The sequence below is a fragment of the Lepidochelys kempii genome, chromosome 15 (assembly GCF_965140265.1).
Source record: "Lepidochelys kempii isolate rLepKem1 chromosome 15, rLepKem1.hap2, whole genome shotgun sequence".
NCBI lineage: Eukaryota > Metazoa > Chordata > Testudines > Cheloniidae > Lepidochelys > Lepidochelys kempii.
The window spans coordinates 5,735,936-5,763,450 of NC_133270.1; positions in this window are offsets into that span (position 1 = coordinate 5,735,936).

Here is a 27,515-nt window from a genome sequence, read left to right on the forward strand (position 1 = left end):
GGTGGGCCTGCAGTGCAGGGAAAGTGCTTGCAGAGGAAGGGGGACAGCGAGGAGACTTTAAGGGGTTGCCCAGAGTCAGAGAAGAGATTAAGTGTTCTTATTGTCTAACCAGGATCCAGGGATACTGACCTCTGGTTATAACAACTCCCGTCTTCAGAGGAGTTGTGCAGGTTGGAATGATCCCAAGTTAGAATCCCTCTGCCGCCTCTGTCAGACTGTTTTCCTGGATCAACAGAGCTCTGTCCCCAGCTTTGAGATCTTCATGCACACCCATGCAACTAGAACTTGGACACTTAGAGGAGTGAGCACTCGGGGGCGGGGTAAGTGGTGCAAGTGTGAATGTCAGTTGGTTTAAGTTTCATTTATTGCTGTAAACTGCATTTTATTGAAGTGTCCCCTTCTGATTTCAAGTGGTTGTGATGTTTTAATCAATCTCAGTCTGTTCCATCACATTTCTTAAAGTTGTGAAGTAAAGGTGGGTTAACACTAACATAAGAGGCTATGGGGTGTAACCCAGGAAGGAAAGTGTGTGTGTGGGGGGGTGTGTTACATTAGTATACAGACATGCAGCTCTGGTTATGTAATTTAATTAACAAGATACCCACACCAAGTTTCTCATGAGGGGGATGAAATTTGGATTGCGTAGCTAAGTGTGAGTCTGTATAACTGTGGATGGTTTGATAATTCAAATGACGTTTAAATATGAAGAAGACAGTAAAGTAAAGGAGTTGCTTTGAGTGCACTCCTGAAGGTCACATTAATGCATGGAAAGTAGCCGAGTTAAACTGTACCAGGAAGACAAATCAAATCACAATAAATAAAAGACTCATTACAGAACAGTAACTCAGCCTGACCCTAGGAAGATGCCTTCAGTGTCAAGCAGGAAATCTGGAACTTTAGGACAAGTCTTTATCTATTTTCTAGTGAAACTTGAAAGACAGTAAGACAGTCAACAGCAGTGCAACTACGTGTAATTCTAAAGATTTAAAAACAAACTATTGCTTCGTTAGTGACATGTTCAACATTCAATTCAGCATTCCCTTCCCAGCTAATAATTCTCATTCATAACCAGCTTGTTCACACACACACACACAAAAGTCTCACGCTAACCCAGTGAATGCCTCAGGCCCCCACCCTGCCACTGTGACTCGTGCGGCAAGAAAGCTGTGCAAAGCAGGCAGAGCGTCACTGAGAACCAAACTGTCTTGCTGTATTCCAGGTCACCCTGCAGTCTTCCTTGAGGACTGGAAAGGGAGAGAGGGAGCAGTGCTTTATAAGCTAAATATTACCAGTGGGAGAAGTTACTGAGCAGCAGCCTTGGCTCTCGGCCCCTCGCATCTGGGCTAGATTCACAAAGGAGACTTAGGTATTGTAATGTCTAACTCCTAGGGGCCCTGCTGCCCAGCAGAATTCACAACACCCAGGTTCCCCCTGCATTGGAGAAGAAGAGTCAGGTGTCTAAGAGAGGGATTCAAAGAAGCCAGCAAGCTGAGTGGCTGGGAGCTTCAGCCATGAACCCTCTCCTGGAGTTAGGCATCAAAACCAGGTCAGCCCTTTCTCTGGAAAGTCGAGAGTGAGAACCCCACACACCTCAACAACTGGGCACTCCTTGGAATGTGGGAGGCCTCTGTTTAAATCCCTCTCGGCCTATTCTGCTTTCTCAATCCGCCTTTTGAAGCTGTTCCACTGCATATAAATAAGTAAAAACCGTTGGGCAAGAGAGCAAAAACTAGAGCCTGAGTTTATGTCCCAGTGGTTCGTGCACTCAAGTGCTATTGAGGAGGAGAGAATGCAGATAAATAGTTCAATGGTAAAGTCTTACTCTGCAATCTTTAAACTGTCCTGGCCCTGGTGAGGGGTCATTGGTCCCTGGAGGCAATGGTTTTGTCCTCTTAGGCTCTTCTGGACCCAGCTCTCCAGATAGAGTCACTAAATAGTTTAGGTCCCCTTTCCGGGGGTGTATCACAGTTCAGTCTTCAGTAAATTGCTGACCCTTTTCAGAGTCTTCAGTCCCCTAAGGTTCGACTCTCTCCTCAGGGAGCAGGCCACTCTGCCTGTGGGCGGTGTGGGGGGACTGGGACCACCCACTACTCCAGGTCCCAGCCCAATGACCCTATGAATAGCAACTACATGCCATTGTATCCCTTTCAACTGCTCACAATGCTGCTATGATTCCCTGGGTCATTTCCCCATGGTCCCTGCACCTTCACCAATGTTTCACTCTTACCGTAGGGCTGAAGTCTTGTACTCAGTCCCAGCAAGAAGCCAGGAGCTCCTTCTTGCTCCCTCCATCCCTATCAACCACTGATCTGTCCACAGTCTTGTAGCTCCCTTGGCCAGCCAGGAGCAACATTCTACCTCCTCTGGCTTCAGGCAGCAACTGTCTCTGGCCCTGCAGCTCCTTTTATATGGCCCTCCTGGGCCCTGACTGGCTGCTCCCTGCAGCCTCTCGGATTGGCTGCTTCCCCTGCAGCCACTCTAGGCAGCCTGGAGGACTCATCTCCACTGCTCCTTTCTGGGACGGAGTGTGGTAGGACGCTGCACCTGGTACACCCTATCATACCTACCATTTACAATATCATGCTGTCTTTGACGTTCATTACGCTTCAGTCTCTTCAGTGTTTCTAAATCGTACGGGTTTTCTAATTATACGACCCAAACGTGTAACAACTTGGCCATCTGTCTGTCCATTAGTTGCATTGACTGGCTGTGGTCGGTTTGGAATCCTTGAGTCTTCTTCTTGTTCTGCATCTACCATCTGTAGAGCTTGTTCTGTTGATAGTTTTTTCTGAGGAACAAACTGTGGATGCTGATGGTTTCTATTGAACTCTTCACTGTCAGTCTCGATCACCTACAATCTGGGTGCTGAATTCTTTTTCTTTATGACAGCTGGAGTTGTCCATTCCTTTTCTCCATCCAGTTTGACGTGAACACAGTCACCAAGTTCTAGACCTGGCAGTTTGCTAACTGGGTGACATAGCCAGAACCGTTTCATAGTCATTTTTGTGACTGTCTTCAGTAACATCAAAGGATTTTAAGATATGCTCTGCTTGCTTCCCCATAGCATAAGGTAAAGACAATATCTGGATATCGCCAGTTTCTTTGTGCAGCTTGGTAGCAATGAGAAACCTTGCTAAATATTATTTCCAGTCTGTCCATTCTGAAGGTTTGTAATAGCTGAAGTTCTCCAAAGATTAGAAAAGTGGCATATTGATGAGATCCTGCAGCCTTTGTTGCTGTTCCTTCTGTTTCTGTTCTTAATCCAACTACTGGCCCCCCATGCCATGCTCTTGTAACAGATATGGACTGGTCACAGACCTCGTTTATACCCACCAGCTGTGCTCATCGTAAGATCCTTTAATGGTCTCCCAGGTGTGGCTGAGGTTTGTTTAAATAAGGTATTTTGCACACAGTGCCACCTAGTGGCTACCAGTATAAAACAGTTTAGCATTCCATTACAGAAGGGGTGCAAGATGAAATTTTCAAAAGCACAAGGGACTTAGGAACCATTTTCAAAAGTGATTTAGGAGCCTACATGTCACTGACTTACAATGACAGTTTGGGTCCTAAGTGTCTAAATCACTTCTAAATATAGGATTAAGATTCCTAAATCACATAGGTACTTTTGAAAATTGTATCCATAATTCCTTCCATATTTTTACCCATAATTTACATTTTCAGGCCAAAATTTGCAAAACAAACTGAAGCACATAGCAGCATGTAGGAACTGTCCTTCCCCAGGGGTATCTGAGGCTGCTCCATCACAAGGGTGGTGTGTCCCAGCAAGAGGCAGTGGGTATAATTTCCTTGCAATGGTTAATAACAGAGTGGACCAGCATTACCATGTGTTTTCCCTGGGCTGTGACATTCATAGGCAACTATCAACTGAATGAATTTCCAGCACTGTATGGACAGGCATGACACCCTTCCACCCCATGACACACACCCTAAAGATGTGTAAGGTTTAGACAAAGTGGTAGTCTTTTTGCTCCAGCTGCAACCACCAGCCCTTCCAGCCTTCATCAGGCTGAGACACAAAACCAAGTGTCCATTCAACTCCATTCTAGAGGCTGCATGACAGTCACAGTGCTGCACTCTCTACATGGGGAGGCAGGATGGCAAAGGAGCAGATTCCTCCAGGAATCACAGAGGCCTGGGCATTGGCATGTCTATAACAGCTCTTCAGCCACACTGGAAGCTTTTCCCCAATGAAGCCACCAGTTCCAGCATTTCCCTAACTATACAAGCCAGAGCAACAGTTTGCAATCTGGGAAGAAAGGTCTTACAGTAGGTTAGCACAGAGCACCGTAGTACCAGGTGGTGGTAGTCTGCCAAGCGCTGCCTACCAGGAAGCTCCACTGCTCTGAGAGGACAAAAATCAAACATTACTCATAGTAGAGTGTGAAGATATGATGCAGCTACCTGAGTTCCTGGGCTCGGCTCCCCCGCAGGGGAGTAAAATACACCCCTGGGCTCTGTAGAACAACTTCAGTTCTCTGACATTCCTGGGAGATGGAGCTGTCTTAGCAGCTTTCATTTATTCTGGCTCTGGACACAGCCTCTTGGTACTAATGCCGAATCCCCAATGCAGCCTGCCTGGAGCCTGGAGAATGAATGTTTTGTTTAAGGCACAGCCCTGCCACTGGCTAGTGTTGCACAATCTCACCAGGGTTTCACAGCTGCTCTCCTTCTGTAATGGTTGTGATTCATGAGAGTATGGGACAATCCTGGGATACCTGCAACCACACAGCTTATGCTCAAATAAATTTGTTAGTCTCTAAGGTGCCACAAGTACTCCTTTTCTTTTCACACTTACATGGTGCATTGAGAGAGGAGCTGCAGTTATTCTTAAAAACCCCAATGGGTTTTAATGGAGACATATTGTCTGGAACTTTCCTGCAGGATAATGGCTCGTACTCAGCTTTGTAAACGTTCCTCCCCTAGCTAAGGGGACATGGGATTATCTGTCTCTGGAAGAGGTAGGGCTGGGGTCAGCTTGCTCCATTAGCTGCTTTATAGCTCCTGCAAATGGACACGGACCCATCTCCTTTCACCACCAGGGCAACTGAACAACTTCAGAGAGCTCACCACTGGGTGATCACTTCTGTCCGCAGCAGCTCCAACTCCCCCTTCAGCTTTGAGTCTGGCCCCCCTGAAATATTAGCAATAACTTCCCATACTGGGGATGGAAAGTTCCTGATCTAAGCGGTCAGGCTGGTTGAGAAACGACAGTTATTTTTCATGTTTGCACTGTTGCCGTAGACATGTTGGTCCCAGGATATGAGAGAGACAAGGTGGGGGAGATCATATCTTTTACTGGACCAACTTCTGTTGGTAAGAGAGACAAGCTTTTTAGCTGCACAGAGCCTAGACCTGAAGAAGAGCTCTGTCTGTAGCTCGAAAGCTTGTCTCTCTCACCAACAGAAGCTGGTCCAATAAAAATATATGACCTCCCCCACTTTGTCTCTCATTGTTTTAATGGAAAAATTCAAATTGTGTTCACTTTTTAAAATTTCCTGTGAATTTTTTGCTTTGTCTATGAAAAAAAAAATGAAACAAAAACTGAAAAAAAACCCCATCAGTTTTCAAAAGCCAACTTGGATAAAAATATTCCTGGAAACCAATTTTGTTTTTGCCAAAACCTGAACATTTTTACAACCAAAAGAAAAATATTCTGTGGAAAAATTTGTTTTGGTGGGAAAAACGCCCCTTTTTTTTTCTTTTTTTTTTCCCACTGAAAAAAAAATGTTACATTATCCAGACCAGCCGTCTTATTTGCTTGGATCAGTGGAGCTGTGCTGTGAAGTAGAGCAGGTGAGAGTTTAACAGAAATTTTTTCCTGCTAAATTATAAGATTTTGTCACAAATCACATTTTCCAAAGGAGGATGTTTTCAGTTATTTGTTTGTTTACATGTCAGTGGCAGATGAAAGTTTTCAATTTTGTGTTGAATGAAAATTTTTTGTTGTTTCCGTTTTTGAACACTAAAAAAAAAAAATCCAAATTTCAGAGGCTTTCTCCCTTTGACATTAAATGCATTGAAGTGATTGGGTTTGGAAGTTGTTTTTTCACTTCCCCCCTCCTGCCTGTTTTCCCCCTCTCCTCCTCTCCTTTCCTCTCCTCTCGTCCCCTCCCCCCACCCCCCCCTTTTGCTGCTTTGTCACTTTCCAGTGTTGGAGAAGCTTGGAAAAGTTCTTGGAAATGAAAAAATTAAAAGGGGGTGGACATTTTTTTTAGTTTTCTTTTTCTTTGTTTTCTGTTTTGGGAACCTGTAGGGGACAATTCTTCCAGTTTTCAGGCTTTTTTCTGCAACCAAGAGAGCTAAAAACTTCCTTTTCCTTTAAAAGGGAAGCTAATATTCTCCTATAATGACTAGTCTCAGGACTCTGGGGCTGTAAGAAACACCCCCACACTCGGGAGCTGCTCAGTAGAATGCGGGGAGTCAGCAGCTCTGCCCATGAGATGGGTCTGGTGAGCTGGCACCAGCTGGCAGGACATCCCATGTGTGTTCTAACTCCCATATCACAAACTAACTCCACACTTTGCCCTAATAGCAGATTCAGCTGTGAGGCGAAGAACCTCCATCGGTCATGGAGCTTGAGCTGACCCAGGAAAGCTCCTCCCAGGTTTGGGTGAGGCTGGCTGGCAGGGAGCACAGATGGGAAACTCACCCAGCGGTGGCCCGCAGATAGACACAGGGCTTCATTCTCCAGGGCTCTTCTGTGGATGCCTTTCCCCAGCTCTAGAGCCAGACCATTTTTAAAAGGCAAAGTTTACAGGCGTGAAAATCTGTTGTGAATATTCAGATCAGACCGTTACATTTTTGGCATCAAGTGCCACCCATGGAGCTGCACAAAACTTGGCCCTGCTGGTAGTACTCTGCCCTGTCCACCAGTGCATATCTGGCCAAATTGCTGCTACGCGATGGCTCTTCCCAGTTCTCAAGCCCTTTGGGGGCAGAACCGTATGAGATGTGCCAGCCGGGGAAGAGGGCAGCAGTGTGCCAGCCAGGGCGAGCCAGCCCCAGGCTCACACCTGAACGCAACAGGTATTAACGTGAGCCCAGATGTGCTGGGTACAAGCAGAGTATTTTAAGCTGCAGCGTGACCCAGTCATGGCTGGAATGGGTTTTCAGAGCCAATCTGACTTCAAGCCTCCTCCCTGGGAAAATGTATTGCCTTAGAAATGCTACGCCTGTGCCTGATGGGTGGGGCCAGGAGCTCCTCCCAGGATGCTCTAGAGGACTGCTTCATTCACTGTCCCCAGAGAGCTGCAATGTAACACCTGCTGATCAGTGCTAGAGCTGTTAATAATAGAAAAAGCCATCCTGGAGCCTTGTGGAAATGAAAACCTGTATCGCGGAGATGGATTTCAGCGTTTCCAAGAAGTGTGTGTCACCATGGATCCCTGTATCCTGTCCCACTGCAGGCATCTATGGAGCATCCTGCTAATCTCCCTCCTCAGATGCAGTCAGGCTGGGCATGTTTTTCCGGGGGCAGACAGCCCTCTCCCCAGTGCTGCTCTGATTCCTGCTGAAGACTCCTGGGTATCGCTCAGGGTGGGAGGGGATCAGCGTGGCGAAGCCAGAGGGCATTGGCGACTTAAGTGGGGTTTGCAGCGGCTTTGCATCACCAAAGCAGCTGGAGCATACACCCCATTCCCACCCCCTGTCCTCCAAATCCCCCTTGTAGGGGGCAGTCACCCCGCTCTGGCTCAGAAAGGGTTAAAAGCCAGCCCTTGGAGAGGGCTGGGGCTGAGAGCCAATAAAAAAAGGCTGGGAGGCAGCAAATCAGGGCCAGGCTGGGCCCTATAAAAGGGCTGTGAGCCAGGAGCTGGATCAGTTTCCCTCTGATTTTGGAGAGAGATGTACCTAGCTGCTTGAAGGGGCAAAGGGGCCCGGGCACCTCCCAGTCTGCGGCCTGACAGGAAGGCCTAGAGAGGTACTGGGCTTCAGGGAAAGGCAGCAGGTCCAGACCCCCCTTGCCAGTGATGAGTGGCCATTACACTGCAGTCTGCCCCAGTGAACAGGGGCTAGATGACGACTGGCAATAACCAGTGAGGTGGGGATACAGGGTTGGAGGTTCCCCTGGGAGGGGAGACCCAGAGCGTGGAGGTACTGCTGGGGCAGAACCCCGAGGTAAAGGACACCGGGGTCTGGGAGGGATGTGGGGCCTGAGTTGAGCGGGACACTGGCCAGTAGGAGGCGCTCTGAGAGCTAATTCCCAAGACAATCAGCAGGAGGTGCCACACTGGTGAGTCGTTGCTTCACTGTGCGCGCACACACACACACACACATGTACATATTGAACTTCCTCCTCCCTCCTGCTTCCACTGTCAATAGATCTGGTAAAATAAATGTTTCCAATGAAGGATCATTTCCCACAAGAATTGGCAGTTTTCCCTTTCAGGAAAAGCTGAAGAAGAAAATCTTCTTCAGAGAAATTCATTCAAATGGCTGCCAGCCTCCATCGTTCTGAAAGGGAGGGAGGCCAGGCTTCCCTCAGGGAAGGCGGGAGCTCCCCGTGCTGCCAGGAAGCGGAGAGAAACAGGTGCTTAGAGACAGCAGAAGAGCTGGGTGGAGATTAGAAAGGTCATGCTGTTTCATGGAGGATTTCAGCATTTCACAATGTGGTCTTGTTCCAGTATGGAAAGGCAATGGAGTACCAGCTGCAGGGCAGGCTCCATGGTGGGCTGCCCCAGACAGGTTTTCCCAGGATCATCCCTTTTTGGAGGTAGATATCCCATAGAAATCTGAACAGGTTCGGCCAGCTGTCCAGTTATGGGCTCGGGATCATCCTGGAAAGCATTTTGATTTCACCAAATTGACCAATTCTGATGGGAAAAAAAAATTGTCAGAATTTTTCCACCCAGCTCTAGATAGCAGCCATCTTTGCTAAGGGCAGCCAGTGACCTCAGTCTCATTGAGGAACAATGGGAAGTGGTGGCCATTTTTAGAAAGGCATCTTAATAATGGCCAGCCTGTACCCTCAGCCCCACAGACCAAGTAAATGCTGGTCACCATGTGAAAGAGGGCAGTTCTCTGTGGAATTCTCTGAAGAACATTGAGTGGCAGGAAAAAAGACCATGAGGATTTTTTAAAAGGATGAATGGAGCTCCTGGTCTAACAAATCAGCAGCTGCTGTGTTGAAGATCAAGGTTGTTGATACATTGATCAGTCTCATGGAGGTTCAGGTCTTCCAGAAACCAACAGTTAACATGTCAGAGACCTTGGTCTCTGAATTTGCATAGCCCTGTCAGGTTCACACAGGTCCTAATCTGTGACAAAGACACAGCTACTGTGTTGAAGTTCCTGGTTTACATGTCCAGCCTGGTGATGATCAGCAGTGCCAGGAGGGCAGTACTCTCCCGTATGCAGTACCGGCAAGAGATTTTTAATGGGTATGGAGTACCAGAAAGATTTGGGGCTAGCCATCCCCCCTCTGGAGGGGGAGCGTGGGGCTGCACTCTGCTCCTTAAAGGAGCAGAACTGGGCTAGGGAGGGCATTTATTCTTTATATGGCTTTAACAGCACAATACATATGCTAACAAACTTAAAGGCTTTGTTTAAGTTTGTTAGTATATGTATTGTGCTATTAAGTTGGTCATGAGTCCTCGAGGGGAGGGGTTGGGGGGAATAAAAGGTGTTTAAATAGTGTTTTTGATTCTGTTTCTCCCCATTGGTCTGAATTATCCATGAAATTCATACTGCATCACATCAAGTACAAATCATTAGAGGGATGCCTCTGCTTGCACTGACCAGATGATGTTTGGATTCTGATGTCAGCCCAGTTCTGCAGCCTGACATAAATCAGCTGTTGTCCCCAGTGTACACAGAATTCTTCTTTTCAGCCAAACTGGTCTAACATGCATTTTGTTAACTGAAACTGGAGCAGCAAAATAAATGCCTCATTTTCCAGTTTTGTGGGTGAGAGAACTATAAGTGAAGATTATAACGCCGGACACTGACGGCCTTTGTCAAGGTTCCTTCTCCACTCTGAACTCTAGGGTACAGATGTGGGGACCTGCATGAAAGACCCCCTAAACTTATTCTTACCAGCTTAGGTTAAAAACTTCCCCAAGGTACAAACTTTGCCTTGTCCTTGAACCGTATGCTGCCACCACCAAGTGTTTTAAACAAAGAACAGGAAAAGAGCCCACTTGGAGACATCTTCCTGCAAAATATCCCCCCAAGCCCTACATTCCTGGCGAAGGCTTGTTAAGAATCCTCACCAATTTCTACAGGTGAACATCGACCCAAACCCTTGGATCTTAAGAACAATGAAAAATCAATCAGGTTCTTAAAAGAAGAATTTTAATTAAAGAAAAGGTAAAAGAATCACCTCTGTAAAATCAGGATGGTAAATACCTTACAGGATAATCAGATTCAAAACATAGAGAATCCCTCTCGGCAAAACCTTAAGTTACAAAAAGACACAAAAATAGGAATATATATTCCATCCAGCACAGCTTATTTTACCAGCCATTAAACAAAAGGAAATCTAATGCATTTCTAGCTAGATTACTTACTAACTTAACAGTTGTAAGGCTGCATTCCTGATCTGTTCCCGGCAAAAGCATCACACACAGACAAACCCTTTGTTCCCCCCTCCAGATTTGAAAGTATCTTGTCCCCTCATTGGTCATTTTGGGTCAGGTGCCAGCGGGGTTACCTTAGCTTCTTAACCCTTTACAGGTGAAAGGATTTTGCTTCTGGCCAGGAGGGATTTTATAGCACTGTATACAGAAAGGTGGTTACCCTTCCCTTTATATTTATTACAGCCTTAAACCAGCTGCCTCAGGAATCTTCCAAGAACTTTGCTGAAGATATAGTCCTCATCTTAGCAATGGAGCTAAGACTTAACACACATCTGCCCACCTTTATTGGAATGAGGCTCCTTCTGATCTGACAGCTCAGGCATTGTTAGTTTCATCCAAAAGAATTTACAGACTTGGAACTTAATCCTGTAAACCCTTAATCATTTCAACCATCCCATTGAAGACAATAGGACTATTTGCATGACTGTGGACCACTTTTGTGGTAAGAGTTTCAGGAGTCTGTTCTTTTCCTATAAAGGAAGTTGACTCTCCCACCGAAATGCAATGTTTGCGTACAATACCATAATGCAGTTTATGATACGGTTCTACTGAAAATTTGTCTTTTAATAAGTCATACATATGCTGAAATGGCTCCTCACCCAACTCCCATGTTCCATATAAACAGACTGAAATACTACATATTTGGGGAGAAAGTGCGTAATTAAGCATGTTGATGTTTGTATATACAAACACCCATGTCATCACTGTAGTGGAAAATATAGCTGAACTTAATTTTCTATGGAATTTGAAAAAAGTTTAACAGCCCCAATTGTTTGTTAATCAGTGTGTACCTGAAAAAATTGCATCCCTTCTAAGAGAAAAGAATCAGTCCACACTTACTGAAAAAAAAAATCCTTCCAAAAGGTGTTCAGAAGAATGTGACAAGACACATACATAACCTCGTGAGCAGAGGGCGGAGAGGATACCCTCCCACATTATGACCAGAAAAAAAAAATCTCAAAGAGAGGTTCACAGATTTGCAAACCTAAAAACCTGTGTTATGCTTTAAACCACCTCAGCACATACCAGGTTTTTGAACATTAAAAAGTTAACTGCAAAGGCACACTGAAGCCCATTAACCTGAATGTGTGCCAGCCAATATGCCCTCACTGACTAAAGGTGCAGTCACACATGTCACTGGCTCCATCTCTGTTGTTACATAACAGACAAAACTCCAGTGGGGCCTGGTGCTGGCACACACAGTCTCAGGTACGTGGTGTGATTTTTCAGAATCTCTTTTGGGAATAGTCAGGTAGGTGAAATAGCTGGTACTTATGATTATGTTATTTCTATGTATGTATATTCATTTTGGTAGCTGAAGTTATGAATATTAGCTATGTTTACTACATGTTTGCTCCTGTGGTAACGCCCACAAGATATTTAGCCAGCACATGAAGGGACAAGTCAAGTTGAATGGCCCATTAAGGAACACTTAGTTCACAAGGGACCCTGGAAAATGCCTGTCTACACTTAATGGACTTTTTGTGAACATTCTAACTAGAATATGGGTGGGGGTGATGGACATGTGACTTGCCCATGTGACTCCAAACACCATCTTTCACAGTGAGAACAGATTTCCCTTTACTTGGCACTTGGCAGAAGCTAAAAGGCCCTAGCCTGGAAACATCTCCAGCCTCTGGAGTATGAACATATACTAACAGGAGCATTCTAACCAAGGGACTGAGGACTTTAAGGTAATCTGGAGCCTTCATATTTCCTTGATCCTTTGCAGATGGACTTGGGTTGGATATGGTACAGAGACTGTTCTAGCCTCATTGATTGCTGATTTCTCCCTTGTGATGCACAAAGATCAGATGTCTGCTGACTTTCTACATGAGTCAGCAGCCGTTGATACCTGTGGCATAAGCAACATAGTCCTTGCTTAAGTGGTTTTGTTCTTTCCTCTGTAAATGTCAAAGCCTGTTCCCATTGAACTCAATAGCAAAACTCCTTTTGATTTCAATGGGAAAAGGATTTGGCCCCAAGAGATCAGAGAATGTGATTTGATCAATTGCTTATCTGTCCAGAGACAGTTCTCATGCATGTTCTGCCAGGCTGATTTTGATTACCCCTCCTGTATGTCATGCTGAGGAAAATAATAAAACAATCTGGGCTGTAGTGCTATCAAGATGTCTATGGCACACAGCTCTATGACTCTTTTCCATCAAACCCAGATGGCGCAGCATCTTTGCATTCCTAGTGCCTGGCGGAGAGCAACACTTAGATAAAGGCAAGCTGGCAGGAGCTTAGTTTGGACATAAGGGAGGCACTGATAGTGTGTTAAGGGAAAGTGGGGTGATTGTCCTTAGAATCATAGAATCATAGAATATCAGGGTTGGAAGGGACCCCAGAAGGTCATCTAGTCCAACCCCCTGCTCAAAGCAGGACCAATTCCCAGTTAAATCATCCTTCCTATCCTTCTTTCATTTAAGAAGTTTTCAATTTGGAGTGCTGCTGGATACTTAGTGACATGTGGATCCTCAGTGAGGACAGGGAAGCTTTGGCTGGTTGGAGTCTCCAGGAATGGCTGCGGATGCTGGTCTGCCGCAGCTCACTCTCTCTCGCTCTCTCCAGGCCCTCTGCTGTATTTGGGAGGGGGATTTGCAGAGAACCAGCTCCAGTTCTGCTGCCCTAGATAAACCATCCCTGAGCAGTCCACGCTTACCCCAACAGCAGTAGCAGCTCAGTATTTTCCTGCCTCTGCAATTTTGCCTGGGTGGTGGACTCAGCCCCGCGGGCCCAAGACATAGTACGTAGACACCCCAGGAGGCTGAGGGAGGAGCACTTTGTCACACAAACAATTTTTTTGGTAAATACCCTTAACAGAATAGACTGGGTGAGGCTGACCAGTGCTTGGCTCCCTGGGCAGCCGGGGCAGAGGGATGTTCCAGGGGGTGGCGCCATCCTGTGCTCTGCAGCGGAAGTAGCACCTGGCTCCAAAGGGGCTTCTGGAGGAGCAGTGGGAAATTCAGTGGCTGAGGCGAGAAGGCTCAGCATAGGGTACAGAGGGTGTACGAGGGAAACAGCTGGGCCTGGAGTTTGATAACACTAGAACAACAGGTGTCTCAGAACAGCGCAGTCTGCCAGAGAAGGGAAAGATGGAGCAGGAAAGAGAGCAACTGAGAGGGACAGAGGGGACAGGAGACAGACAGAGGGGGTCAGGGAGCCTATATGACCTGTGGTCCTGCCTCCCCTGGGGGAATCTCAGTGCTGCTGGGATGCACCCACCTGCATGGGGGTCAAAGGGGGGGAATCAGAATTCAGTGCGGCAGTGCTATTTTTAGGCCCACTGCCCAAGCCCCGTGAGCCTAAATCAATTGACCCCGGGATCTGAGGCTTGCTTGAGTTGCGAGTTTTTCTTGGCAATGTAGAAACACCCTTTAGGCCGAAAGGGCTGTGTGCTGGTGTCCATGGCGAGCGGAGGCCACGAGCCACCACCGAGCGGCGGTGTGTTCATACCCCTGTACCCTGAGGGGCAAGCGGGGGAAGATTCACACAGAGCTAGGGGGAGAGAGCTCAGCCCAGGGAGTGGAGAAATAGGAGAAAGGGATTTTATTTGCTTTTGGGACTGCCCTTCACACCGGAAGGGCAGGGTTTCATCTGGCTGGAGGCCTAACCCACCCAGCAGCAGAGGGAGCCAGGGGCATGGCCAGTTCACACCAGGCATCTTTGAGAGATGACTAAAATCGAATCCCCTCCAATCTGGAAAGCCAGAGCCCAGGAAAGTGCAGTGCGGCAGTGTCATCTAGTGGCAGGCACATGAATCCCATGATCCCTGCACTAAGGACTCAAGGAGTCTCAGCCCCTTTGTTTGTGATGACAGGTTTCAGAGTAGCAGCCCTGTTAGTCTGTATCCGCAAAAAGAAAAGGAGGACTTGTGGCACCTTAGAGACTAACAAATTTATTTGAGCATAAGCTTTCGTGAGCTACAGCGTCGGGAGGGATAGCTCAGTGGTTTGAGCATTGGCCTGCTAAACCCAGGGTTGTGAGTTCAATCCTTGAGGGGGCCGTTTAGGGATCTGTGGCAAAAATTGGGGATTGGTCCTGCTTTGAGCAGGGGGTTGGACTAGATGACCTCCTGAGGTCCCTTCCAACCCTGAGATTCTATGATTCATCGGATGCATGCAGTGGAAAATACAGTGGGGAGATTTATATACAGAGAGAACATGAAACAATGGGTGTTACCATACAAACTGTAACAGGAGTGATCAGGTAAGGTGAGCTATTACCAGCAGGAGAGCAGGGGGGGGGAAAAACCTTTTGAAGTGATAATCAAGGTGTGCCATTTCAAGCAGTTGACAAGAATGTGTGAGGAACAGTGGGTGGGGGGGGGAATAAACATGGGAAATAGTTTTACTTTGTGTAATGACACATCTACTCCCAGTCTTTATTCAAGCCTAAGTTAACTGTATCCAGTTTGCAAATTAATTCCAATTCAGCAGTCTCTCGCTGGATTCTCTTTTTGAAGTTTTTTTTGTTGAAGAATTGCCACTTTTAGGTCTGTAATCGAGTGACCAAAGAGATTGAAGTGTTCTCTGACTGGTTTTTGAATGTTATAATTCTTGACATCTGATTTGTGTCCATTTATTCTTTTACGTAGAGACTGTCCAGTTTTGCCACTGTACATGACAGAGGGGCATTGCTGGCACATGATGGCATATATCACATTGGTAGATGTGCAGGTGAACGAGCCTCTGATAGTGTGGCTGTTGTGATTAGGCCCTATGATGGTGTCCCCTGAATAGATATGTGGACACAGTTGGCAAGGGGCTTTGTTGCAAGGATAGGTTCCTGGGTTAGTGGTTTTGTTGTGTGGTGTGTGGTTGCTGGTGAGTATTTGCTTCAGGTTGGGGGGCTGTCTGTAAGCAAGGACTGGCCTTTCTCCCAAGATCTGTGAGAGTAAGGGATCATCCTTCAGGATAGGTTGTAGATCCTTGATGATGTGTTGGAGAGGTTTTAGTTGGGGGCTGAAGGTGATGGCTAGTGGTGTTCTTTTATTTTCTTTGTTGGGCCTGTCCTGTAGTAGGTAACTTCTGGGTACTCTTCTGGCTCTGTCAATCTGTTTCTTCACTTCAGCAGGTGGGTATTGTAGTTGTAAGAACGCTTGATAGAGATCTTGTAGGTGTTTGTCTCTGTCTGAGGGGTTGGAGCAAATGTGGTTGTATCGTAGAGCTTGGCTGTAGACAATGGATCGTGTGGTGTGATCTGGGTGAAAGCTGGAGGCATGTAGGTAGGAATAGCGGTCAGTAGCTTTCCAGTTTAGGGCGGTGTTTATGTGACCATCGCTTATTAGCACTGTAGTGTCCAGGAAGTGGATCTCTTGTGTGGACTGGTCCAGGCTGAGGTTGATGGTGGGATGGAAATTGTTGAAATCATGGTGGAATTCCTCAAGGGCTTCTTTTCCATGGGTCCAAACTGGACAGTCTCTACGTAAAAGAATAAATGGATACAAATCAGATGTCAAGAATTATAACATTCAAAAACCAGACAGAGAACACTTCAATCTCTTTGGTCACTCGATTACAGACCTAAAAGTGGCAATTCTTCAACAAAAAAACTTCAAAAAGAGAATCCAGCGAGAGACTGCTGAATTGGAATTAATTTGCAAACTGGATACAATTAACTTAGGCTTGAATAAAGACTGGGAGTGGATGTGTCATTACACAAAGTAAAACTATTTTCCCATATTTACTTCTCCCCTGCTGTTCCTCACACGTTCTTGTCAACTGCTGGAAATGGCCCACCTTGATTATCACTACAAAAGGTTTTTTCCCTCCTGCTCTCCTGCTGGTAATAGCTCATCTTACCTGATCACTCCTGTTACAGTGCGTATGGTAACACCCATTGTTTCATGTTCTCTGTGTATATAAATCTCCCCACTGTATTTTCCACTGCATGCATCCAATGAAGTGAGCTGTAGCTCACGAAAGCTTACGCTCAAATAAATTTGTTAGGGTATGTCTACACTACGGAATAAGGTCGAATTTATAGAAGTCGTTTTTTTAGAAATCAGTTTTATATATTCGAGTGTGTGTGTCCCCACAGAAAATGCTCTAAGTGCATTAAGTGCATTAACTCGGCGGAGCGCTTCCACAGTACGGAGGCTAGAGTTGACTTCCGGAGCGTTGCACTGTGGGTAGCTATCCCACAGTTCCCGCAGTCTCTGCTGCCCATTGGAATTCTGGGTTGAGATACCAATGCCTGATGGGGCTAAAACATTGTCGCGGGTGGTTCTGGGTACATATCGTCAGGCCCCCGTTCCCTCCCTCCCTCCGTGAAAGCAAGGGCAGACAATCATTTCGCGCCTTTTTTCCTGAGTTACCTGTGCAGACGCCATACCACTGCAAGCATGGAGCCCGCTCAGGTAACCGTCACCCTATGTCTCCTGGGTGCTGGCAGACGTGGTACGGCATTGCTACACAGTAGCAGCAACCCCTTGCCTTGTGGCAGCAGACGGTACAGTATGACTGGTAGCCGTCATCGTCATGTCCGAGGTGCTCCTGGTCGCCTCTGTGAGGTCGATCAGGAGCGCCTGGACAGACATGGGCGCAGGGACTAAATTTGGAGTGACTTGACCAGGTCATTCTCTTTAGTCCTGCAGTCAGTCCTATTGAACCGTCTTATGGTGAGCGGGCAGGTGATACGGACTGCTAGCAGTCGTACTGTACCATCTTCTGCCAAGCAGCCATGAGATGTGGATGGCATGCAGTCCTTCTGCACCGTCTGCTGCCAGCCAAAGATGTAAAAGATAGATGGAGTGGATCAAAACAAGAAATAGACCAGATTTGTTTTGTACTCATTTGCTTCCTCCCCTCCCCTGTCTAGGGGACTCATTCTTCTAGATCACACTGCAGTCACTCACAGAGAAGGTGCAGCGAGGTAAATCTAGCCATGTATCAATCAGAGGCCAGGCTAACCTTCTTGTTCCAATAAGGACAAAAACTTAGGTGCACCATTTCTTATTGGAACCCTCCATGAAGTCCTGCCTGAAATACTCCTTGATGTAAAGCCACCCCCTTTGTTGATTTTAGCTCCCTGAAGCCAACCCTGTAAGCGCCCCTCCCAGCGTCAGAGCAACGGCAAACAATCGGGCATCTGAGAGTGCTGTCCAGAGCAGTCACAATGGAGCACTCTGATGGGGCTAAAACATTGTCGCGGGTGGTTCTGGGTACGTATCGTCAGGCCCCCGTTCCCTCCCTTCCTCCGTGAAAGCAAGGGCAGACAATCATTTTGCGCCTTTTTTCCTGAGTTACCTGTGCAGACGCCATACCACGGCAAGCATGGAGCCCGCTCAGGTAACCGTCACCCTATGTCTCCTGGGTGCTGGCAGACGCGGTACGGCTTTGCTGCACAGTAGCAGCAACCCATTGCCTTCTGGCAGCAGACGGTGCAATACGACTGGTAGTCGTCCTCGTCGTGTCTGAGGTGCTCCTGGCCACGTCAGCTGGGAGCGCCTGGGCAGACATGGGCACAGGGACTAAATTTGGAGTGACCTGACCAGGTCATTCTCTTTAGTCCTGCAGTCAGTCCTATTGAACCGTCTTATGGTGAGCGGGCAGGCGATACGGACTGCTAGCAGTCGTACTGTACCATCTTCTGCCAGGCAGGCAAGAGATGAGGATTGCTAGCAGTCGTATTGTACCATCTTCTGCCAGGCAGGCAAGAGATGAGGATGGCTAGCAGTCGTACTGTACCATCTTCTGCCGAGCAGCCATGAGATGTGGATGGCATGCAGTCCTTCTGCACCGTCTGCTGCCAGCCAAAGATGTAAAAGATAGATGGAGTGGGTCAGAACAAGAAATAGACCAGATTTGTTTTGTACTCATTTGCCTCCTCCCCTGTCTAGGGGACTCATTCCTCTAGATCACACTGCAGTCACTCACAGAGAAGGTGCAGCGAGGTAAATCTAGCCATGTATCAATCAGAGGCCAGGCTAACCTCCTTGTTCCAATAACAACGATAACTTAAGTGCACCATTTCTTATTGGAACCCTCCGTGCAGTCCTGCCTGAAATACTCCTTGATGTACAGGCACCCCCTTTGTTGATTTTAGCTCCCTGAAGCCAACCCTGTAAGCCGTGTTGTCAGTCGCCCCTCCCTCCATCAGAGCAACGGCAGACAATCATTCCGCGCCTTTTTTCTGTGCGGACGCCATACCAAGGCAAGCATGGAGGCCGCTCAGCTCACTTTGGCAATTAGGAGCACATTAAACACCACACGCATTATCCAGCAGTATATGCAGCACCAGAACCTGGCAAAGCGATACCGGGCGAGGAGGCGACGTCAGCGCGGTCACGTGAGTGATCAGGACATGGACACAGATTTCTCTGAAAGCATGGGCCCTGCCAATGCATGCATCATGGTGCTAATGGGGCAGGTTCATGCTGTGGAACGCCGATTCTGGGCTCGGGAAACAAGCACAGACTGGTGGGACCGCATAGTGTTGCAGGTCTGGGACGATTCCCAGTGGCTGCGAAACTTTCGCATGCGTAAGGGCACTTTCATAGAACTTTGTGACTTGCTTTCCCCTGCCCTGAAGCGCATGAATACCAAGATGAGAGCAGCCCACACAGTTGAGAAGCGAGTGGCGATAGCCCTGTGGAAGCTTGCAACGCCAGACAGCTACCGGTCAGTTGGGAATCAATTTGGAGTGGGCAAATCTACTGTGGGGGCTGCTGTGATGCAAGTAGCCCACGCAATCAAAGATCTGCTGATATCAAGGGTAGTGACCCTGGGAAATGTGCAGGTCATAGTGGATGGCTTTGCTGCAATGGGATTCCCTAACTGTGGTGGGGCTATAGACGGAACCCATATCCCTATCTTGGCACCGGAGCACCAAGCCGCCGAGTACATAAACCAAGGGGGGTACTTTTTGATAGTGCTGCAAGCTCTGGTGGATCACAAGGGACGTTTCACCAACATCAACGTGGGATGGCCGGGAAAGGTGCATGATGCTCGCATCTTCAGGAACTCTGGTCTGTTTCAAAAGCTGCAGGAAGGGACTTTATTCCCAGACCAGAAAATAACTGTTGGGGATGTTGAAATGCCTATATGTATCCTTGGGGACCTAGCCTACCCCTTAATGCCATGGCTCATGAAGCCGTACACAGGCAGCCTGGACAGTAGTCAGGAGCTGTTCAACTACAGGCTGAGCAAGTGCAGAATGGTGGTAGAATGTGCATTTGGACGTTTAAAGGCGCGCTGGCGCAGTTTACTGACTCGCTTAGACCTCAGCGAAACCAATATTCCCACTGTTATTACTGCTTGCTGTGTGCTCCACAATATCTGTGAGAGTAAGGGGGAGACGTTTATGGCGGGGTGGGAGGTTGAGGCAAATCGCCTGGCTGCTGGTTACGCGCAGCCAGACACCAGGGCAGTTAGAAGAGCACAGGAGGGCGCGGTACGCATCAGAGAAGCTTTGAAAACCAGTTTCATGACTGGCCAGGCTACGGTGTGAAAGTTCTGTTTGTTTCTCCTTGATGAAACCCCCCGCCCCTTGGTTCACTCTACTTCCCTGTAAGCTAACCACCCGCCCCTCCTCCCTTCAATCACCGCTTGCAGAGGCAATAAAGTCATTGTTGCTTCACATTCATGCATTCTTTATTCATTCATCACACAAATAGGGGGATGACTATCAAGGTAGCCCAGGAGGGGTGGTGGAGGAGGGAAGGAAAATGCCACACAGCACTTTAAGCACAGCACTTTAAAAGTTCACAACTTTAAAATTTATTGAATGCCAGCCTTCTTTTTTTTGGGCAATCCTCTGTGGCAGAGTGGCTGGTTGGCCGGAGGCCCCCCCACCGCGTTCTTGGGCGTCTGGGTGTGGAGGCTGTGGAACTTGGGGAGGAGGGCGGTTGGTTACAGAGGGGCAGCAGTGGCAGTCTGTGCTCCAGCTGCCTTTGCTGCAGCTCAACCATACACTGGAGCATACTGGTTTGGTCCTGCAGCAGCCTCAGCATTGAATCCTGCCTCCTCTCATCACACTGCCGCCACATTTGAGCTTCAGCCCTGTCTTCAGCCCGCCACTTACTCTCTTCAGCCCGCCACTTACTCTCTTCAGCCCGCTACCTATCCTCCCGGTCATTTTGTGCTTTCCTGCACTCTGACATTATTTGCCTCCACGCATTCGTCTGTGCTCTGTCAGTGTGGGAGGACAGCATGAGCTCGGAGAACATTTCATCGCGAGTGCGTTTTTTTTTCTTTCTAAGCTTCACTAGCCTCTGGGAAGGAGAAGATCCTGTGATCATTGAAACACATGCAGCTGGTGGAGAAAAAAAAAGGGACAGCGGTATTTAAAAAGACACATTTTATAAAACAGTGGCTACACTCTTTCAGGGTAAACCTTGCTGTTAACATTACATACATAGCACATGTGCTTTCGTTACAAGGTCGCATTTTGCCTCCTCCCACCGCGTGACTACCCCCTCAACCTTCCCCCCTCCCTGTGGCTAACAGCGGGGAACATTTCTGTTTAGCCACAGGCAAACAGCCCAGCAGGAATGGGTTCCTCTGAGTGTCCCCTGAAGAAAAGCACTCTATTTCAACCAGGTGACCATGAATTATATCTCACTCTCCTGAGGATAACACAGAGAGATAAAGAATGGATGTTGTTTGAATGCCAGCAAACATACACTGCAATGCTGTGTTCTACAATGTTTCCCGAGTACGTGTTACTGGCCTGGAGTGGTAAAGTGTCCTACCATGAAGGACGCAATAAGGCTGCCCTCCCCAGAAACCTTTTGCAAAGGCTTTAGGACTACATCTAGGAGAACCGCAAATGCAAGGGCAAAGTAATCCTTTCACATGCTTGCTTTTAAACCATGTATAGTATTTTAAAAGGTACACTCACCAGAGGTCCCTTCTCCGCCTGCTGGGTCCAGGAGGCAGCCTTGGGTGGGTTCGGGGGGTACTGGCTCCAGGTCTAGGGTGAGAAACAGTACCTGGCTGTCGGGAAAACCGGTTTCTCCGCTTGCTTGCTGTGAGCTATCTACAACCTCCTCCTCCTCATCATCATCTTCTTCGTCCCCAAAACCTGCTTCCGTATTGCCTCCATCTCCATTGAAGGAGTCAAACAACACGGCTGGGGTAGTGGTGGCTGAACCCCCTAAAATGGCATGCAGCTCATCATAGAAGCGGCATGTTTGGGGCTCTGACCCAGAGCGGCTGTTCGCCTCTCTGGTTTTCTGGTAGGCTTGCCTCAGCTCCTTCAGTTTCACGCGGCACTGCTTCGGGTCCCTGTTATGGCCTCTGTCCTTCATGCCCTGGGAGATTTTCACAAAGGTTTTGGCATTTCGAAAACTGGAACGGAGTTCTGATAGCACGGATTCCTCTCCCCAAACAGCAATCAGATCCCGTACCTCCCGTTCAGTCCATGCTGGAGCTCTTTTGCGAATCTGGGACTCCATCATGGTCACCTGTGCTGATGAGCTCTGCATGGTCACCTGCAGTTTGCCACGGTGGCCAAACAGGAAATGAGATTCAAAAGTTCGCGGTTCTTTTCCTGTCTACCTGGCCAGTGCATCTGAGTTGAGAGTGCTGTCCAGAGCGGTCATAATGGAGCAGTCTGGGATAGCTCCCGGAGGCCAATACCATCGAATTGTGTCCACAGTACCCCAAATTCGAGCCGGCAACGTCGATTTAAGCGCTAATCCACTTGTCAGGGGTGGAGTAAGGAAATCGATTTTAAGAGCCCTTTAAGTCGAAATAAAGGGCTTCATTGTGTGGACGGGTGCAGGTTTACATCGATTTAAGGCTGCTAAATTCAACCTAAAGTCCTAGTGTAGACCAGGGCTTAGTCTCTAAGGAGCCACAAGTCCTCCTTTTCTTTTTGTCTGTGATGTGGATGGGAAAGTTATACAGGAAGACATGGATGGCGTTGAAGTGACAGAAACGGGATGAAATTCAATAACATCAAGTGCAAGGTCATCCACTGAGGGGCTAATAAGAATTTCTGCTGCACACTGTGGGCTCATCAGTTGGAAATGACAGGGGAGGAAATCTGGGCATGTGTATCGATCACAGGATGACTCTGAGCCACCAGTGTGATGCGACTAATGCAATCCTAGGCTGTATCAGGTGAGGCATTTCCAACAGAGATATTGAAGTATTAATGCCACTATACAAGGCACTGGTAAGAGCTTGTCTGGAACACTGTCTGCCACTGTGGTCACCCATCCTTGAGAAAGATGAATTCCAGCTGGAACAGGGGCAGAGAAGATCTGCTAGACTGACCAGGGAAACGCAGGGTCTAGCTGATGAAAGGTGACTGGGAGAGCTGGGCTTGTTTAGTCTCATGAAAACAGGCTGAGAGGTGTCCTGATTGTCCCTATAAATACATTAGGGGTAAACACAAGGGAAAGGGAAACGCTGTATAAGCTAAAGGACAGTGTTGGCACAAGAACAAATGGGATAAACTGGCCAGAGACAAATCCAGGCTGGAAATTAGAAGGTGGTTCTCACCATCAGAGGGGTGAGGATCTGGAACAGCCTCCAGTAGGAACAGTGTGGGCAAACAACTTAATTTGTTTAAGAGAGAGCTGGACAAATTTATGAGTGGGATTGTATGTGGGATTGTATGACAGGATTGCTTATGATGGTGGGAGAGGCATGGCTCGGCAGCTCTGGGGCTCACTTCCAGTATGTGTCTAGTGTTCCTAAAGTTCATGCTTCAGGGTGTCAGATCAGCAGAGGTCAGGTAGAGAGCCTCCCCCACTCCCCTCTCCCCAACATATTCTGGGATTTTTTTTTTATTTCCTTCCTCTGAAGCATCAAAGATGGCCATGGCTGGAGAAGGGACATAGGATGAGAAGGGCTGGGACTCTTCGGTGGCACTGAGCATTCTCTCTCAGGTGCTTGGCTGGCTGGTTCTTGCTTGGGGTGTAATTGATCGCCATCTGTGGGTTGGGCAGGTATTTCCCACTGGGTCAAATTGGCAGTAACCTTGAGGGGGTTACTGCCCTCTGCAGCATGGGGGTGCAGGTCACTTGCCAGCATTATCTGGGTATCTCTCACGTAATCATTGCCCTGCTATTGCGGAGTGCACCTTGGTCCGCCCTGCTCTGCACTTGTGGCACAGAACAGTCTAGTACAATGAGTTTCAGCCTGGGGTCCACAGATCCCTGGGAGCCACAGACTATGTCTAAATTTTCCAAAGGGGTCCACACCTCCATTCAAAATTTGTTAGGTGTCTGCGAATGAAAAAAGGTTGAAAATCATGGGTCTAGTCACCTAAGGGCTGTAATACTTTGGTCTCATTTTGGTTGTTGGGGTTAGTGTGTGGGTGCTGGGTGGTGGTGTTGGCCTGTGCTGTACAGGATTTGAGGATCATAGAATAACAGAGTTGGAAGGGACCTCTGAAGGCCATCTAGTCCAACCCCCTGCCCAGAGCAGGACCAATCCCAACTAAATCATCCCAGCCAGGGCTTTGTCAAGCCTGACCTTAAAAACGTCTAAGGAAGGGGATTCCACCACCTCCCTAGGTAACGCATTCCAGTGTTTCACCACCCTCCTAGTGAAAAAGTTTTTCCTAATATCCAACCTAAACCTCCCCCACAATCTCCACTGGTCCCTTCTGGCCTTAAACTCTAGGACTATGGTGACAGCAAAGGACAGCAATCTTCAGTTTGCTTTTGCAAGTTCCTTGATGTGCTGCACAGAGTTGACCAAACCTGGGTCCCTCTCCCAGCTCTAGGGCATCTCTCTTGTGTAATGTCTCTACTGTGCCAACCTGTCCATTCAACCCTAAATTCCTCAGCACCTTCATTCCTGCAGGCATGCGTCACATTGTACTTCAGAAAGCCTGGGCCTGGACTTACAGTTTGCTCTGTATAGTACATAGCTTGAATTTATGTTTCAAACGACTTCATTAACGGATTCTGCAGGAAGTGAACTGAATTTCTTCCTCCAGGGGTACAATGATCTGGCAGATGCCTGGAACCAAAATCTGGATGCTCGATATCGGAATTCTCATTCCTCCATTGAGCTGCCACCATTGATTCAAGGCTGGAGAGTGGAGGGGACATAGAGCATTGCAGTGCATGCCAATCTAAAGGCCCAGTTGTGATGCTCTGTACCTCGGGGGAACACCCTACACCCCTATGTTCATCCTTGTAAAATGATTATATGGTATCCAATGCAAAGTTTGTCATGTCGGGTGTCTTCAGAAGGCTCATGATGCACTGAGCATGGTTGTTAGTAATGTTATAGGTTATAATTTCATGTATATAGTAATGAGGCTGAGTATCCTCATGGCTTAAAGCAAGCCCACACAAAAACTCTCCAAGAGCAGAGACGCAGTTCACACCTCATCAGGTCATGTATGGGACAAACACAGCCCAGCCTCACAGGATGCTGGCCTAGGCAGCAACAAAAGAATCTGTTGGACTCTGAGTGAGTCACTCCCCTTCCTTTGGTCAGTTTGGGACTGCGATCAGGTAATGCTCACCTGACTCTGAAGGGGCAGGGGTGTGTGTGCAAAGCTCAGAGGGAAGAAAGAACATGATAAAAGGGAGAGATGTCGGCCATGCTCTCTCTTTCTCTTCCACCGCCATCTACAGACACCACACCAAGTGACTGATCAAAGTGGAGAGCCTGACTGAAGAGAAACCAGCCAGGCTGTGGTGAGAAGCATCTAAGTTTGTAAGGACATTAAACGTGTTAAGATCAGCTTAGAATGTGTTTTGCTTTTATTTCATTTGATCAAATCTGATTTATTATGCTTTGACTTAGATTTTAAGTGATTATATCTTTATAATTAATAAATCTGTTTGTTTATTCTACCTGAAGCAGTGCATTTGGTTTGAAGTGTGTCAGAGACTCCCCTTGGGAGAACAAGCCTGGTACATATCCATTTATTCGTTAAATTGACGAACTCATATAAGCTTGCAGCATCCAGCGCTTGTAACTGGACACTGCAAGATGGAGGTTCCTAGGGTTGTGTCTGGGACCAGAGATATTGGCTAGTGTCATTCAGTTGCACAATACAAGGAGCAGTTTACATGCCAGAGACTGTGCATGAACAGCCCAGGAGTGGGGGGGTTCTCATAGCAGAGCAGGGTAAGGCTGGCTCCTAGAGTCAAGGATTGGAGTGACCTAGCAGATCACCGGTCCAGATAACACCAGAAGGAAACGTCATTCCAGTCTTGTCAATTCCCTGCAGAGAAGAGAAGCTGGATGCCATATTTGCAGTGGAGAATGGAGAAATGCCTCCCCAGGGTTTCTCTTTACAGGTCAAGAGGAGGAGGAGGCACCATCCAAGGCAGAAGTATCAAAAGAGGGTGCAATGACGCCAAGACAGCAAAGGATGCTTCTACATCACTCAAGGAAAACACCACACAGACTTCGGCTGCATGAAATAGCTGGTCACGTCATTTGTCCTTGCAACAGTGCAGCATGGCAATTTGAGCTTACGGAAATACCTGTTATGCTAGAGCAATGCTAGGGCTTATCTCCCCAGCTTTCCAAGTCAAAGTTAGGAGGGGCTAAGATGGAGTTTTATGAGGGAAGTGAGCTGCACCCCTAGCTGTGGGGTGGAGTCTGCCACGTCTCCATAATACAGCAATGCTACAAACTGACCATTTAATTTAGATTCTAAAAGGCTCCTTTAAAACTCATTGTCAGAGTTGCCTGCAATAGCAGGGGACTGGACTTGATGACTAAGGAGTTCCCTTCCAGTACCATGGTCCACACCTTCAAGCGGACATGCCAAACCCTCAGAAAAAATGCAGAAATTGGCCCTTTTTTTGGCTTAATTGGCTTGTGAGTTGCTTGTTGGCTAGGTTTTTGCTTGTAGCTTGTTGCTTTTTTTTTTGATCAGCTCCTGGCAAGTAGGGAAGGGGGAGCAAGCAGGGTCAAACGGGGGCAGAGAGAGTCAGGGTGCACAGCAGGCCCATCACAGTCACAGACTGCATGCTGGGGGGATCTAGTCCCATAGAGTTTGGGGTTCTGAGGGACTGGCTTGTTTTGAAATGGGATTAGCTTGATTTTTGGATTATTGTGAAAGTTGGGATGCTTATTTACCGTGTGAAAGTTGGCAACTGTGCTTCAGAGGGTATTAGATATATCAGTAGAGGGTTAAAGCTCAGGAGAAGATTAACACTTGTTTTGTGTTTTAAATGGTAACAAATGTGCTTTATGATCAGCTGGGGCTTCACTTGATTGTTAGCCAAGCAAAGCTCCATTGATTTAAACTAGAACTTCACCTAAATCACAGCAGAATAAGAACTGAGTGAGACTGGATGTAGCCAGGGTGTGCTCAAATACCGACCTCCTCCTCTGTGACACTGAAGTCTTTTGCGGGGGGGGTGAGGTGGGGTGTCTTCACTGCAGAGTAAACATGGCTGATCGATATCAAGGTCTGAGCCCTGGTTATCCTGGCCCAGGTGTGGGCAGCCACCCTGCAAAGCCACACTTGAGTTACTGTGTCCTCACCGGTGCTGCACTCCCCTGCGTATGAAACCAGGACTTCTAGGGGCATGTCCCATGGTTCTTAGGCTGCAGTAAACTGAGCTGCTCTACAATGTTTTCCCAGGGAATTGTGGGAAGGCATTGAAGAACTATCAACATTCAGGTGATTTGGCCTGCATCCTCACTGCAGGTTACTGGCCCATATGAAAGCGGCTCCTGGGCTTTAGCCTACAGCCCCAGTCAGGCCAGCTAGCCTCGATTGAAAGCACCACCACACTCAGGTGAGATGGTTTTGGGGGGTGATTTAGGTGCGACACTGCCTTTTGTTGTCAAGCTGATTTTGCACAACTGTACACTGAATACATCAAAGTGTGCTGACCTGTCTTTCCAGCACAACCCGCCATCTTTAAAAATCCCACATTGCTGTTGGGAAACCACAGACTTTTCCATCTCTGTGCAAGTACTAACCATGTGGACTTATTTATGGAGCAAACCACTATTCAGCATGAGTAGAGGT